Raw genomic sequence first — 16,552 nt, forward strand, 5'->3', positions numbered from 1 at the left:
TCGGCCGCCGTCGCAGCCATGGGGGTGTGCGCGCGTCGACGACCCCCATTCTCCACTCTGAACCTGCAAGCGGGGGGCTGCGGTGGTGAGCGACGAGGGACGCGCGGTGGTGAGCGACGAGGGACGCGCGGTGCCGAGAGGGGGGCCGACGGGGCCGGGGCGGCCGCCGCCGGTGGGGGCTGGTGGGGTGGGGGAGCGGGGTCACGGGAGGTAGCCGTTGTCATGTGGATGTCACGGCAAATTCAGGTGGAGGTGAGTGCGGGTTGATTAAAGGAAACGACAGGGGGTTTTGTGTAAAAGTGTGTGCGCTGACCGGTCCAGCCACGTGGCTGCCAATTGTCGAGCTGTGATTGGCCTGGGACTAAATCATCACATGAGGTGCAAGTTGGGGTATGATGGAGTCAAGTTTTGCAAGTTTGGGACTAAATCATCACATTCTGTACAAGTTAGGGTACCTGGGGTGCTATTACCTCATCCATGGGGTTCTTCCCTTGGTCTTGGTCTTCTGGTTCCCGTCTGGTCCGTTTGGCGACAAAATGCAAAGCAGCGTACCACCAACACATCCGTCCGTTGGGACACGGCAGATGCATCGGTCTTTCCGTGCTGTTTGTAGTAGTGCCATACATTTTTTGGCAAAGTAGGAGTCCTGTTCGTGTTCCCTGGTGTACTTCTCTTCGTGATTCCTTTGCCTCTGCCCTGCCTGCGTGCGGTCCCGCGGCAGGCCATGCAGCTTTTGAGTTTTGTCTTTGGTTCACGGCATGCAACGCCGAGGCCGTGCTGCTCCGCTCCTCGGATCTCCTGTACCGCCACTTCGGGTGCTACTCCGTGTGCCACCCCGGCACGTGGCCCTCCGTGTTTGCATCTAGTAGGTCGTGGTCAACTTTCTTTTTTCGGGACACTCTTTTTTTAACTCTCTCGGTCCAGCCTTGGACGTTTGCTCTTTGTGTGTGTGCGGGTGGAACAACAGTGGTAGATCTCTTCTTCAGGTGAATGGTCGACGCGTACGTTGATTTATTCCCATACTTCGAAAATATACCCGAAAATTTCGACGTGGGATTTAATATTATTGTTTTCCAACTTTTTACAGTGAGCTCTAAAATTGTGATGTGGGGTTTAATATTTTTATTGTTTTCCAACTTTTACGGTGAGCTCTAATTTGCTTAAAATCTTGTTCTCTGCTCACACATGTATGAATGTAGTACCTCCTTTATTGCCAAACTATTTTATATTCCTCTAGTACATTTATAAATGGTAAATTGACGACCATTTTTTTTTGGTACTCCTCGTAACAAGTAGTCCATAGTTCCTTTTTTAAAGTACGTATATATACATACAGGTCCTTTATTTTAATATATACACGTAGTACGCAGGTCCTTTATTTTACTATACACACAGTACGCAGGTCCGCTTATTGTATTCTGTACCGCATGATTGCAACAAGATGCGTGCCCGTCGCACATGCCGTCACAGCCTCCCACTCAACCCCTCCTCGCCCAGCGCCGCCACCCCTTCTCCGCCTCCGCCGCTGCCCGCCGGCCTGCTCACCCGCGGCCCTTAGTCAGGAACCCTAGTATGGCCGTGCCCAAAAATTTACTTTACTGTGCCCTCCTTGAGTTTTGGGTGTTCGATTTGGGATCTAGACTTCTTCCCCGCTTGATTGACTCCAATAGTTCGAGTGGATTTTCTTCTGGGCTCTGTAAGTCGAAATGGAGGCCGCCACCACATGGTATGTGTTGCCGTTTGCTTGCCACATTTCCAGTCCTGCGATGCCACTAGCAGCTAGATCTCCTTTATTGCCTAATTTTGGTTTACTGTTTTCTCAAGATCCGGTAGTTTTCCCTCACGGATTGACTGGATTCTGTGGTGTGTTAATTCAACCTGCACGATTCGACTCTTTTGAATCAAATGTAGCATAGATTTGATTTGTGCAAGATGACTGGGCAAATCAGAGGGCTAATTGTCTCTATTCTGTGTACTGAATGTAGAACAGAGCGTCTCCTGTTTTTGGATACATATTGGATTAATGATGTTGAAATGTGCTGCTGTAGGTTTCCATCAACCCGGAGTCAAAATCAAGGGCTGTGAACAGGGAGGTACTCAGTGAGCTAATCAAGTTGCACGGCAAGACATCCCTTGGGGGCAAATTGCCTGCATATGATGGAAGAAAGAGTCTCTACACTGCAGGCTCACTCCCTTTTGAGTCTGAGGAGTTTTCTGTTACACTGGTTGATCCGGAAAAGAAAGACAAAGAAAAGTATGATTGGATTCTTTACCTTCAATCTTGTCCAACTTTCTTATCCATTGTGTTTGTAGCTACTAACTTGTTCCATCTTCATTTGCAGGGCTGAAAGGGAGTACAAGATCACCATTAGGATTGCTGGGAGGACAGACCTGTACCAGCTCCAGCAGTTTCTCAAAGGAAGACAGAAGGATATGCCTCAAGAAACCATCCAAGTTCTTGATGTTGTCCTCAGGGAGTCACCATCCTGGAAGTATGACATCCACTTTCCAGCAGTTTCTTGCTATCAGTTTTTCTTCATCATACTAGCTAGTTCACTAGAGCCCTAACACTATTGCTGGCAATTCCTTTTCATTGCAGCTATGTCACAGTGTCCAGATCCTTCTTCTCCACCACCTTTGGTCACAGAGGAGACATTGGTGAAGGATTAGAGTGCTGGAGAGGTTACTACCAGAGCTTACGCCCAACCCAGATGGGGCTGTCACTCAATATAGGTACTCCTCTCCCCTCCCCTGTCTGTTACTATTACTGTTTTCTGATTGCAGTGTGTCCTAGCCTTGTTTATCTGATGATCTGCACTTCATTTTCCAGACATATCTGCAACATCCTTCTTCAAGCCTGTGACAGTGGTCCAGTTTGTGCTAGAGTTCCTCAACTTACGTGATGCCTCGTGGCCTCTGACGGACAGGGACCGTGTTAAGGTACTATTCATCCATGCTAAGCTAGTTTTAGAACTCATGTTATGTAGATTGCGCCATGTTATTGGCTTGAAATAGTTGACTAATCTGTTCCTATGCACTATATATGCAGATAAAGAAAGCACTCCGTGGGGTGCGTGTCGAAACAAACCACCAGGAAGACCAAATCAGAAGATACAAGATAACCGGGATTACCCCTGTTCCCATGAGCCAGCTCATGTAAATAACTTCCCTCTAATGCTATAATATTTTCCATTATGTCTTTCATCTCTATGTTCTGGTGCAACTAATCAGGGTTGCTGGAATATTAGAAAGACGCGTAGTCGTGTAGATTTTTGTCTTATTGCTTCTTCATTGATGTTGGTGTGTCAGGAACTGTTAGGAGAATAATTTTGTTTACAACATTCTTCCTGTGGCATATGCATTTGATTTCTACAGCATAGCAAAGATCTGTATGTGCCAAATTGTTTCCTGTTCACAATTTCCCTTATGAACGTTTAGACCACAGTTTCCTTTTTAGCATCTATCCATGATTATCATTCCCTTTCTAATAGCACTCTACACGTGTCCATCATTATCATTCCCTTTCTAATAGCACTCTACCCGTGTTGTTTTGTTTGTTGTTAGATTTCCTGTTGATGAGAGAGGAGCAAGAATGTCAGTTGTTCAGTACTTCATGCAAAGGTACAACTACAATCTGCAGTATACTTCTTGGCCCTGCTTGCAGTTTGGAAGTGATGCCCGGCCTGTGTATCTGCCCATGGAGGTATTGTATCCATGCCTTCTTCGTCATATTCGAATTATACATTGTTTTCTCATGGTTCTCTGCAAATTGATTGTAGGCGTGCAAGATTGTTGAAGGGCAAAGGTACTCTAAGAAACTGAATGACAAGCAGGTCACCAACATACTTAGAGCTACCTGTCAACGTCCCCAGCAGAGGGAGCAAAGCATTCGTGAGGTATTTACCTATCTTCTCACATGTGGTAGATCATTCCAATCTGCTGGAACTCATGTAGTTAGGAATGTCCTTTTCAACGCATATATGTCATGTTTGCCTGTAATGTGCAGTCTTTCTCATAACACTCTTTTTCACACTGTAGATGGTTCTGCACAACAAGTATGCTGAGGACAAGTTTGCTCAGGAGTTCGGTATCAACGTCTGCAGTGACCTGGTCTCTGTTCCAGCCCGTGTGCTGCCTCCCCCCATGGTAAGGATGCTGCACTTTTTCCCCTTTCTCTGAGTTACTTAACTGGAAGGATTTGTAGTAATCACATCCTTCGTATGTGTTTCAGTTGAGATATCATGATTCTGGAAAGGAGAAAACTTGTGTGCCAAGTGTTGGACAGTGGAACATGATTAACAAGGTATTTCCCTGTTCAGTGTCTTCACTCCCAATTTTACTAAGCATTACTTTTTCTTGGAACTAAATACATGGAGAACTTGTTGAGTTTCTTCTTTGTTTGGTCTAAATGTATTGGGCAGGTCATTATTTTCTATGTAGCAACTGAAATTATTTTGCTTGATTGCATTTTATTGATTATGTAGTTAACTAGTTACTTAAATTGAGAAACAATTGAGCTTATTTTGTATGTAGTATATCGATGATGGTACAAATGATAGGTCTCATTTGAGTTTTCTTATTGCAGAAAATGATCAATGGAGGAATCATAGAGAACTGGGCCTGTGTGAGTTTTTCACGCATGCGTCCTGAGGAGGTACACAGGTTCTGTTGTGATCTGATTCAGATGTGCAATATGACTGGAATGGTAAAGGCTTTTGCATTGCTTTCCTGTTTCTCAGGCATTTATGGTTTATGTGTGTGTTACAGCTCACTGACTTGTATTTTCCAACCCTGTAGTCTGTCAATCCAAGGCCACTTGTAGACAACCGATCAGCTAGCCCCAACCACATTGAGAATGCTTTGAGAGATGTCTACAGGAGGACAACGGAAATGCTTTCCAAGCAGGGACACGAAAAACAGCTACAACTGTTAATCGTAATCCTACCTGAAGTCAGTGGTTCTTATGGTATGCATATGGCTCCTCTGGTCAATCCCCTTACACCTTCTCTTGGATTTCTGTAGATTTCTGTATGTGCCATGTTTAATTTTGCAGGGAAAATCAAGAAGGTTTGCGAGACTGACCTTGGGATCGTGTCTCAGTGTTGCCTGCCAAGGCATGCTGCCAGACCGAACAAGCAATATATGGAGAATGTTGCACTCAAAATCAATGTGAAGGTAACATAACTACCTGGTCTATGTTTTACATTCAGTTTCCATGGAATGTTGATTCGTTGTCTACTTCGGTTTCTGTTGAATGTGATAATTCTGTGTCTTATCTAGGTCGGAGGACGCAACACAGTTCTGGAGAGAGCTTTTGTGCGAAATGGCATACCGTTTGTGTCCGAAGTCCCAACAATCATCTTTGGTGCTGATGTTACACCCCCCCACCTGGAGAGGACTCTGCATCATCTATTGCTGCGGTTAGTTCTTCCCCATAGCTAACAGTTTGTCAATTCGTTATATCTGATTTTATCCTTCAAATGGAATTATCATCTTCATGCACATACCTGTTGAGTACAAATAGGCTTATCCATTTCTTTTATTGGATTGATGTAGGTGGTGACATCAATGGACTGGCCAGAGATCACCAAGTACAGAGGTCTTGTCTCTGCTCAACCACACAGGCAGGAGATAATCGAAGACCTCTTCAGTGTCAGCAAAGATCCGCAGAGGGGTAATGTCAATGGTGGCATGATCAGGTCAGTTTTGTGATTAGTCAGAGACGATTGCTAGCAATTGCCCTGTGGATCAACTGCTAATCTGACATAATTTTCTCCACAGGGAGTTACTGATTGCCTTCCGCAGGAAGACAGGCCGGAGGCCTGAGAGGATACTCTTCTACAGGTGTGTGCACAAATTCAGGACACTCTTTTCATCCTGTCCATTCAATGGAACTGCCTGACCGATCATTCTCATGTACAGGGATGGTGTAAGTGAAGGCCAATTCAGCCATGTTCTGCTTCATGAAATGGACGCAATCAGGAAGGTAAGCCTGCAGCATATGATTACGTGCAAATTTCCGTTTTGTCTACCTCTTCTGATGTGTTATCCTTGGCTTCTCTCATTCTGATGGTTCTTAATTTTGCTGTTGCAAGGCCTGTGCCTCATTGGAGGAGGGGTACATGCCCCCAGTCACCTTTGTGGTTGTCCAGAAAAGGCATCACACCAGGCTGTTCCCTGAGGTCCATGGGAGGCGTGATATGACTGACAAGAGTGGGAACATACTTCCAGGTTAGCAAATACACTGGTATTTCAATGTCACTGATTACAACTATCTGCTACTACTTGTTGAAGCATCGCTGACTGTGATTGGGTGCGTTTCTGTTTCTGCTGTCCTGCAGGAACTATGGTTGACCTCATGATTAGCCACCCTACAGAGTTTGATTTCTACTTGTGCAGCCATGCTGGCATTCAGGTAGACACTTTGTCCACATGTCCATTTGTTCCTATGCAGCCTATCTTCAGTGCTTGCATACTGAGTTGAGTGTGTTTGCAAAATGCTCCTCAGGGAACTAGCAGGCCAACACACTACCATGTTCTGTATGATGAGAATCACTTCACAGCCGATGCGCTTCAGTCACTGACCAACAATCTCTGCTACACGTAATCCTCCCTCCCTCTCTCTCTCCCTCTCTCTCTCTCTCTCTCTCTCTCTCTCTCTCTCTCTCCCTCCCTCCCTCTCTCCCTCTCTCTCTCCCCCCCCCTCTCTCTCTCTGTGTGTGTGTGTGTGTGTGTGTTGTGTTATGACTCTGATGATGGTTCATTTCTGATCCATATGCAGCTATGCTCGTTGCACTCGTGCGGTTTCTGTTGGTGAGTTTCCTTTTCAGTTTTCTGCCTTAATTTGCTTCAACTTTCATCTGTACTTCTTCTCTCCAAGTAGAGCATTCTTCTGTGGGCATTAATACTAGTAGCCTAGGAGCATCTGCTTTATGCCTTCTGCTATTGCATATATTTGCTTATCCTGATGATAGTCCTAGCAGCTGTAGACTTGTAGTAGTTTGGCATTAGTTTTACCTGTGTGTGGTTAGCAATACAACCAAACTGGTTCCTTGAACTCTTTGATGAATCTGTGTTGAAGTACTTTGATCTAAAACTCTAAATTAATATGCACTTGCTGAAAATGAGCCTTAGTTTATGAATGAATAATACACTGAGTAGTTGCCATTCCTCTGGTAGCTTATTGATGTATACATTGTGAGTAGTTCCCATCCCTCCATTAGTTTATTGATGAATACGCTGAGTAGCTTCCTTTCATCTGTTAGTTTATTTATGAATAACACTGAGTAGTTTTTTTATCTCTGTTAGTTTATTGATGAACACACCGAGTAGTTTCCATTCCTTTGTTCTGTGTTATCTATGTTCACATTGAAAAGAACAACACAGAAGCAATCCCCCTTGTTGTTTTACGATTTTGCATACTTGAATAAGTTAGCTGAAGTCAGTGGTTCTTATGGTATGCGTATGGCTCCTTTGGTCAGTCCTATTTCACCTTCTCTTGGATTTCTGTAGATTTATGTATGTGGCACGTTTGATTTTGCAGGGGAAATAAAAAAGGTTTGCGAGACTGACCTTGGGATCGTGTCTCAGTGTTGCCTGCCAAGGCATGCTGCCAGACCGAACAAGCAATATATGGAGAATGTTGCACTCAAAATCAATGTGAAGGTAACATAAGCACCTGGTCCATGTTTTACATTCAGTTTCGATGGAATGTTTTGATTCGTTGTCTATTTTGGTTTGTGTTAAATGTGATAATTCTGTGTCTTAACTAGGTTGGGCGGCCACCTTCCATTGAGAAGGCCTTCACTAGATTTGGTGTTCCTGCTGTAAAAAAAGTACCAACAATAATTTTTGGTGCTGATGTTACACACCCCCCACCTGGAGAGGACTCCGCATCATCTATTGCTGCGGTTAGTTCTTCCCCATGGCTAACAGTTTGTCAATTCGTTTTGTTTCTATCTGATTTTATCTTTCAAATGGAATTATCATCTTGATGCACATACCTGTTGAGTACAAATAGACTTATCTGTATCTTTTATTGGATTGATATAGGTGGTGGCATCAATGGACTGGCCAGAGATCACCAAGTACAGAGGTCTTGTCTCTGCTCAACCACACAGGCAGGAGATAATCGAAGACCTCTTCAGTGTCACCAAAGATCTGCAGAGGGGTAATGCCAATGGCGGCATGATCAGGTGAGTTTTGTGATTAGTCAGAGACGACTGCTAACAATTGCCCTGTGGATCAACTGCTAACCTGACATGATCAACTGCTAACCTGACATAATTTTCTGTATAGGGAGTTACTGATTGCCTTCCGCAGGAAGACAGGCCGGAGGCCTGAGAGGATACTCTTCTACAGGTGTGTACACAAATTCATGACACACTTTTCATACTGTTCAGTTAATGGAATTGCCTGACTGATCATTCTCATCTATAGGGATGGCGTAAGTGAAGGCCAATTCAGCCATGTTCTGCTTCATGAAATGGACGCAATCAGGAAGGTAAGTTACATGCAAATTCCTGTTTTGGTCTGCCTCCTCTGATATTATCCTTGGTTTTTGTCATTTTGATGGTTTCCAACTTCTCTGTTGCAAGGCCTGCGCCTCTTTGGATGAGGGGTATATGCCCGAAGTCAGTTTTATCCCAGTCGAGAAAAAGCACTATACTCGGCTATCACGTGAAGTGAATGAGAAGCGTGAGATAACTGATAAAAGTTCATGGGAAGGTATTTGTATTTTTATGATGATGCTAACAAATTCCTTCTACTTCTTGAAGCATACATTTAATTCATGAAACATTATAATAGCTGTAGCTTCTAGTTTTATATCAATGAGATGATTTTCTCGATACCTTTAATTCTTGAAGCATTATACGAGCCTTAGTAACAAATTTATTTAACATGTTCAGGAACTTGTGCTGGACAACTAATCAAAAAGCAACAACCACTCAACATTTTTGTGGATACGCCTATGCGCAGATATACCGTTGATATTCCTCCAACATCTAGCTGTTATTTGCTTAAAACGACTATTGAAACAAAAGTTGGAGGATGTATTGACAACTGTACACTCACTTTTGATTGCGGCCAAACTATAGAATGTAACAGAACTCTAGGATACTATGGAATCAAGAATTATTCGGTGCTAAAGCTAAATCCCAAATTGAGAGGAGGAAACCCTCCTACCCAGGAGGTTTCCAAAAAACCTAATAAGTAAGTAGTTTTTTCCCATTTACTTATAGCAACTTGTTATGATATTTTATTCAGGCCTTAAAGAAGCTAACAGTTTGTGTAAATTAATTCTTAAGGGGGGCTTCAAAAAAGTTAGGAAAGCGCCGGCATGATGAGCAATCAAGTGTTCAGGAGACCTTGTGAGTTTCTCCATTTTAATAAATAACACAATGCCAGCACACAATTTCCTGCAATTTGTTATGATCTTTTATCCAGGTCTCAAAATTTAAAAATTTATGTAAATCAATTATGCAGGAGAGTTTCAAAGAAACCGCGGAAGTGCGAACATTGTGGTCAGAAACCGTGAGTTACCTCAATTTATGTTGTCTCATTGCTTGCACTAAGTATTTACTGTACTAAACAACACAACAGCAGTGTCTAGGGAGTGGGGGCCTATAGTTTGCCCCCTCACTTAGAATAATTTTAGCCCTTGAACAGCAGCATATCCCAAAGAACCATAGCAGAGTACATCATTTCTAGGTCCACCAAAACTTCTTGCCGTGAGTTACCTCAATTTATGTTGTCTCATTGCTTGCACTAAGTATTTACTGTACTAAACAACACAACAGCAGCGTCTAGGGAGTGGGGGCCTATAGTTTGCCCCCTCACTTAGAATAATTTTAGCCCTTGAACAGCAGCATATCCCAAAGAACCATAGCAGAGTACATCATTTCTAGGTCCACCAAAACTTCTTGCCGTGAGTTACCTCAATTTATGTTGTCTCATTGCTTGCACTAAGTATTTACTGTACTAAACAACACAACAGCAGCGTCTAGGGAGTGGGGGCCTATAGTTTGCCCCCTCACTTAGAATAATTTTAGCCCTTGAACAGCAGCATATCCCAAAGAACCATAGCAGAGTACATCATTTCTAGGTCCACCAAAACTTCTTGCTTCTCACAGTTCTCTCTCTCTCGTAAATTCGTGGCCATAACAATTCAGTTTGGTCTGTTCAGCAGTATTGCCCAACAAAATCTCAGTTGTGCTCTTTTTTTGTGTGTAAAATTCTAGATGTTTCTTCCCCACCATGTGGTGATAGTGCATTGAATATATTTTGCAGGGGGAGACCCTCAAGAATGCTATTCGCAGATCCACTTCTTGATGAGTATATTCTTAATCATGGTTCTAGTTTTATTAAAAAGAAAAGAATTCCATCTATGAAAAGGAAGGGATCCAAAATATGGAGAGGTGTTGGAAGTGCAGAGGGTATCACACTCTGTATCAGCATAACTGAGATTCTCAAAAAGGCGGCCAAAGCAAAGCGATCTTGGGACGGTAAAATTGGTCTGAGGGACTTCAGGGTTGTGGATGGCCGAGCCATATTAATCAAACCTACCAACTGCAGACTCAACTCTTTGAATTTCCGAAAAGATTGCAAATGTTTCTCTGGATTCATTAGGAAAATTCTAGGTGCAGCAGCAGCAAAATTGTTCTATATGAAGGATTTGTTGCATAAGCTTGATTGCGCATCAAAAGATGATATTTATTGGTTATTGGATTATGTGGGTGCTCATCTTGCTCTGAAAACTAACACAGAATGGGGTAACTAAATTATTATTTGTTTCTTGTTACTCAATTTGTTTGTTTAGTATAGTATTTTTGTTTCACTTGTCACTCAATTTGTTTTTGTTAATACAGGTAAAATTATTCGTCAAATCATGGTCTTTCATGACGGATTAGACAAATCAGCTCAGAAAAACTTCATGGCTGCGGTAAATTGTGTTCGGTGCCCTTCAAATTGGTCTCAAGGAAGGCTTCAAAAGCATTTCATCTTCAGACCAAATGTGGCATACAGAAAGAGAAGAAACTGGCCTGCATATGAGAAAACATCATTTGGATGTTTCAAGTGTCTGCGCAACAATTCAACTCACGGCTGCGCTGTGAGTTTTTTTGTACAGCAAATTTGTTTCCTTTTGAACAATCTCACGTTTATGATAACCATTAATTATTGAACAGTTGGCGGATTATGCGGGGCCAATGTTGTTGGGCAATTTTGTGTGTGATGTAATTCGGGAACTGTTGATGCACAAATACCCAATCCAAGAGGCCCTCGGAATATAGGTATTCATTTCTGCCATAATTTGTTTTAACTTTTTTTTTTCTGTACTTCCTCTCTCCAAGTAGAGTATTCTTTTGTGTGCATTGATCATTAGTAGACAGGATATCCGCAGGACTATCTGCATGCCTTCTGCTATTGAATTATTATGCTTGCTTATGCTGATAACAAACTTTCTTAATAAATTTGTGCTGAGGGACTTTGGTCTAAAAGTCTAAATTAGCATGCATGAACACGGAGTAGTTTCCCTTCCTGTGTCATTTACTTCCAGAAGAAGGCAACTTACTGAAATTGTTATGCAGTCAGACCACTGAAGTGCACGAGAGGGGCCTGTAGAGGTGTGCCAGCTCCCAAAGATCAAGGACAACGTCAAGGACGTCATGTTCTACTGCTGAGCTCCTGTGGAGGGAGCTGTTCCTTGTGCGACCTACCCTACCCTGAGTTGTGTGTGAGAGCCTGAGATGGCCATGACTCTGTTTTGCCGTGGAGCCTGTTGCTCATGGTTATCTTGTTCAGTTTGTAGTAGCCAGGATATCTATGACTCTGTCTTTGTTACCTTCAACTCTATCTGAGACCTATCCTATGCAAGTGGTTCAAGTTACCAAGTGGTTTTGCTAGTTGCCATATTGTTGTTCTGTGCTATTCTGATCTTTGGCTTCTTTTTAAGTTTGATCCTTTTTTGGCTTTGTGGCTGGGATCTGGTGAACTATTTTGGTTCTGGATTCAAGTCAGAGGAGCAACTTGCTTGAGCTTCTCTTGGCTTGCACTCGGGCTTGTCCAGAATCCAAAACTGTTAGCAAGTTCTAGATTCCACAGCCGAATTGGCCTTTGAACAACTTGTCTTTTATTTTACTCCTGGTTCTTTGCAGAAGAGTTCTCCATTGTCTTGTAGATAGAGATCCATGTGGAGTTTTTTAACACAAAGTTCTCAAAGAGAGGTTGCTTCCAAGGACAAGTTTTCACAAGGGGCAGGATTTTCAGTTTCTAGTACTATGAATTTCTTGGAGTTTGTGGTAAGCATGTTTGTACCCATAATGTGGTCACAAGCTTCACTACACTTCACTGTGTGTCCTTGTAAACTTGTTCCTTTTGGTAAGCTTTAGGCTGTTTGAGTTGCTGGGCTTGGACGTAGGCTTCAGATCCAAATTGGTAAGCCACGAATTGGCGTTTGCCCAATACATCTTTGTTTTTATTGCTCAGAAGAGTTTTCAGAGTTCTCACTCTTGTAGACAGAATTCCATGTCATATACACAAGTTCTCATAGTGTTGCTTCAAAGGATTAACTTCTCAAAACCATCAGACTGCACCTTTCTATATAAGTCGTTTTGGTATAGTTAGTAGGCATACAACCGATCGCAAAAGCCTAACCATGCTAGTACACAATCATGTGTCACAAGATTCACACCACACTTTACTGTGTACCGTTCTAAACTTATTCCTTTTTCGAAGCTTCAGGCTCTACTTCTGCGTCAATGGATGAATTAAATCTCTGTTTGTGCCAAAAGCAAAAAGCGTCACAACACAGATAAGATACAAAGATGACAAGCTTCACAACACAGATATGAGATATAAAGATCGCGAGGACGGCAGATGTATTTTCTCCCTTCATTTTTCTCATCCACTTAGAAGACGTATACCTGGCTAACAACCTGAAATTTGTGCGGCATATATATATGCATAGGCCATGTTTCTTCTAACAATAATTAGCTCAAACTACACACAATATATCTGTCTCTTTTGTCAGTTTCAAAAATATTCATCCCGCGTGAAGGGCATAAGATTGCATAGCATACATGTACAGATACTTTGAATTTGTTCTACACCGTTATCTCCATTCAACTCAAGGTAGCAAGTGCCACAAAAATTTGATAGGAACTATGCAATTGTTTGGTATGTTCATATTTTGGTACAGGAACTAATTTGAGCATGCCTACTCGGATGACTTCTGTGATGTGGGAGCTAGCCTGTAAGAAAACAAAGAACCAACTTCTGATAGCCCAATCAATGATCCAGTTATTTCAGCTGTGTGGGTATCTATCGCTTGTAGCGGTATCGCTTGAAGTTGAAATACAGGTGAAGAATCCCACGCTCAAATGTGCACTTGAACTTGTGTGAGTACTCCCATTCCTTGTTCACGATGCGGAAAGACTGCCAAGGAAAACCAGAGTAGGTAAGTGGATCTTCCATGGAAACTGCGGCAGCTAAACTGAAAAGGTGAGGCAAAAGACTTACAATATCCTCGTATGGAGGGCCAGCATGAAACCTTATATGGCATGTCTCCCCAGCGCTTCCATCTTTCTCTATAGTGTATATTGGTGCTTTTGATTTATCCACAAGATCAGGGTAAAATATGTTGAACTTGTAGCCTTGGACGATTTTAGGAGACGGGTTGTCATGATCATAATGAGTTTGATTGTATTTGTTCCACTCATATCCAGTATGCACACGATTGAAGTACTTTGCTTTCCTAAATGTAAGTCTTTGTAGAGATTCTACTATGGACCACATACGGATGTATATAGATGCATTTTAGAGTGTAGATTCACTCATTTTGCTCCGTACATGGTTTATATTGGAATCTCTCCAAAGACTTATATTTAGGAACGGAGGGAGTACTTGTCATGCCACCAGTACACCTGTGAGCACATTAAGCAAGTATGAGAGAATCCAGCTGAGAGCTTGAGAGTGAATGGAGGTTCACTAGCAGTAGTATGATGCTCAAACTTGCTACTCCCTCTGATGCAAATAAGTGTCGTGGTTTTAGTTCACTTATTTTGGATCAGAGGGAGTAGAATTTTTCTAGCATGTAAAAGCATGTTATCATCCAAATTGCTAAAGTAGATATCAAATATAGCTTTAGAATAACATTAATATTATCCTCAGTTCCTGACTACACAGTGAATCCAGCATATCAACATAATGTTGGAAACTGAGGTACGCATATACTGATATGCTTAGGAAGAATAATATGGTAGCACTCCTACATTCCTTGGATAATAAAGAAGATTGTACTCCCTCCGATCCATATTGTGCGATAGCCTGAAGCGTCGTACCCTGTTGGGGTGCGCGCCTTCGTGTTAATATAGGCAGGGGCTTATTCCTGGATATGCACGAAGGAAATATGCCCTAGAGGCCATAATAAAGTTATTATTTATTTCCTTATTTCATGATAAATGTTTATTATTCATGCTAGAATTGTATAAACCGGAAACTTAGTACATGTGTGAATACATGGACAAAACATAGTGTCCCTAGTATGCCTATACTTGACTAGCTCGTTAATCAAAGATGGTTATATTTCCTAACCATAGACATGTTGTCATTTGATGAACAGGATCACATCATTAGGAGAATGATGTGATGGACATGACCCATCCGTTAGCTTAGCATTATGATCGTTACAGTTTCATTGCTACTGCTCTCTTCATGACTTATACATGTTCCTCAGACTATGAGATTATGCAACTCCCGAATACCGGAGAAACACTTTGTGTGCTACCAAACGTCACAACGTAAATGGGTGATTATAAATGTGCTCTAAAGGTGTCTCCAAAGGTGTTTGTTGGGTTGGCATATATCGAGATTAGGATTTGTCACACCGTGTTTCGGAGAGGTATCTCTGGGCCCTCTCGGTAACACTCATCACTATAAGCCTTGCAAGCATTATGACTCATGAGTTAGTTGCGGGATGAAGTATTACAGAACGAGTAAAGAGATTTGCCGGTAACGAGATTGAACTAGGTATGATGATACCGACGATCGAATCTCGGGCAAGTAACATACCGTGACAAAGGAAACAACGTATGTTGTTATGCGGTTTGACCGATACAGATCTTCTAGACTATGTATGAGCCAATATGAGCATCCAGGTTCCGCTACTGGTTATTGACCGGTGATGTGTCTCGGTCATGTCTACATAGTTCTTGAACCCGTAGGGTCCGCATGCTTAACGTTCAATGGCGATTTGTATTATGAGTTATGTGATTTGATGACCGAAGTTTGTTCGGAGTCCCGGATGAGATCACGGACGTGCCGAGGAATCTCAAAATGGTCGAGACGTAAATATCAATATATTGGAAGGCTATATTCGGACATCGGAAAGGTTCCGAGTGATTCAGGTATTTTTCGGAGTACCGGAGAGTTACTGGAATTCGCGAGAGGAAGTAATGGGCCTTAATGGGCCATATGGGAAAGGAGAGAAGGGCCTCAAGGGGTGGCCGCACACACCCCCATAGGCTGGTCCGAATTGGACTAGGAGGGGGTGGCGCCCCCCTCCTTCTCCTACTAGGAATAGGAAAGAGGAGGGGAATCCTACTTGGACTAGGGAGTCCTAGTAGGATTCCCCACACCTGGCGTGCCCCCCTTGGGCCGGCCACCTCTTCCCTCCCCTCCTTTATATACGTGGCCAGGGGGCATCCCATAGACACACAAGTTGATCTTTAGCCGTGTGCGGTGCCCCCCTCCACAGTTTCCACCTCGGTCATATCGACGTAGTGCTTAGGCGAAGCCCTGCGCCGGTAACTTCATCATCACCGTCACCACGCCGTCGTGCTGACGGAACTCTCCCTTGGCCTCAGCTGGATCTAGAGTTCGCGGGACGTCACCGAACTGAACATGTGCAGGTCGCGGAGGTGCCGTGCGTTTGGTACTTGATCGGTTGGATCGCGAAGACGTTCGACTACATCAACCGCGTTACTTAACGCTTCCGCTTTCGGTCTACGAGGGTACGTGGACACACTCTCCCTCTCGTTGCTATGCATCACCTAGATAGATCTTGCGTGATCGTAGGATTTTTTTTTGAAATTACCGCGTTCCCCAACAGTGGCATCCGAGCCAGGTCTATGCGTAGATGTTATATGCATGAGTAGAACACAAAGAGTTGTGGGCGATAGTAGTCATACTGCTTACCAACATGTCATACTTTGATTCGGCGGTATTTTTGGATGAAGCGACCCAGACCGACATTACATGACCGCGTTCATGAGACTGGTTTTACCGATGTGCTTCGCACACAGGTGGCTAGTGGGTGTCTGTTTCTCCAACTTTAGTTGAATCGAGTTTGACTACGCCCGGTCCTTGTTGAAGGTTAAAACAACACACTTGACGAAAAATCATTGTGTTTTTGATGCACAGGTAAGAACGGTTCTTGCTAGAAGCCCGTAGCAGCCACGTAAAACTTGCAACAACAAAGTAAAGGACGTCTAACTTGTTTTGCAGGGCTTGATGTGATGTGATATGGTCAAGACATGATGATATATAAATTGTT

General features: G+C 43.0%; 1 pseudogene; it reads left to right on the forward strand.

The window, feature by feature from the left end:
• The first annotated feature begins 1,432 nt into the window (after positions 1-1,432).
• LOC123113778 (protein argonaute MEL1-like) lies at positions 1,433-11,891 on the forward strand (annotated as a pseudogene).
• The last annotated feature ends 4,661 nt before the right edge of the window (positions 11,892-16,552 follow it).

Source organism: Triticum aestivum, chromosome 5B, assembly GCF_018294505.1.
Source record: "Triticum aestivum cultivar Chinese Spring chromosome 5B, IWGSC CS RefSeq v2.1, whole genome shotgun sequence".
NCBI lineage: Eukaryota > Viridiplantae > Streptophyta > Magnoliopsida > Poales > Poaceae > Triticum > Triticum aestivum.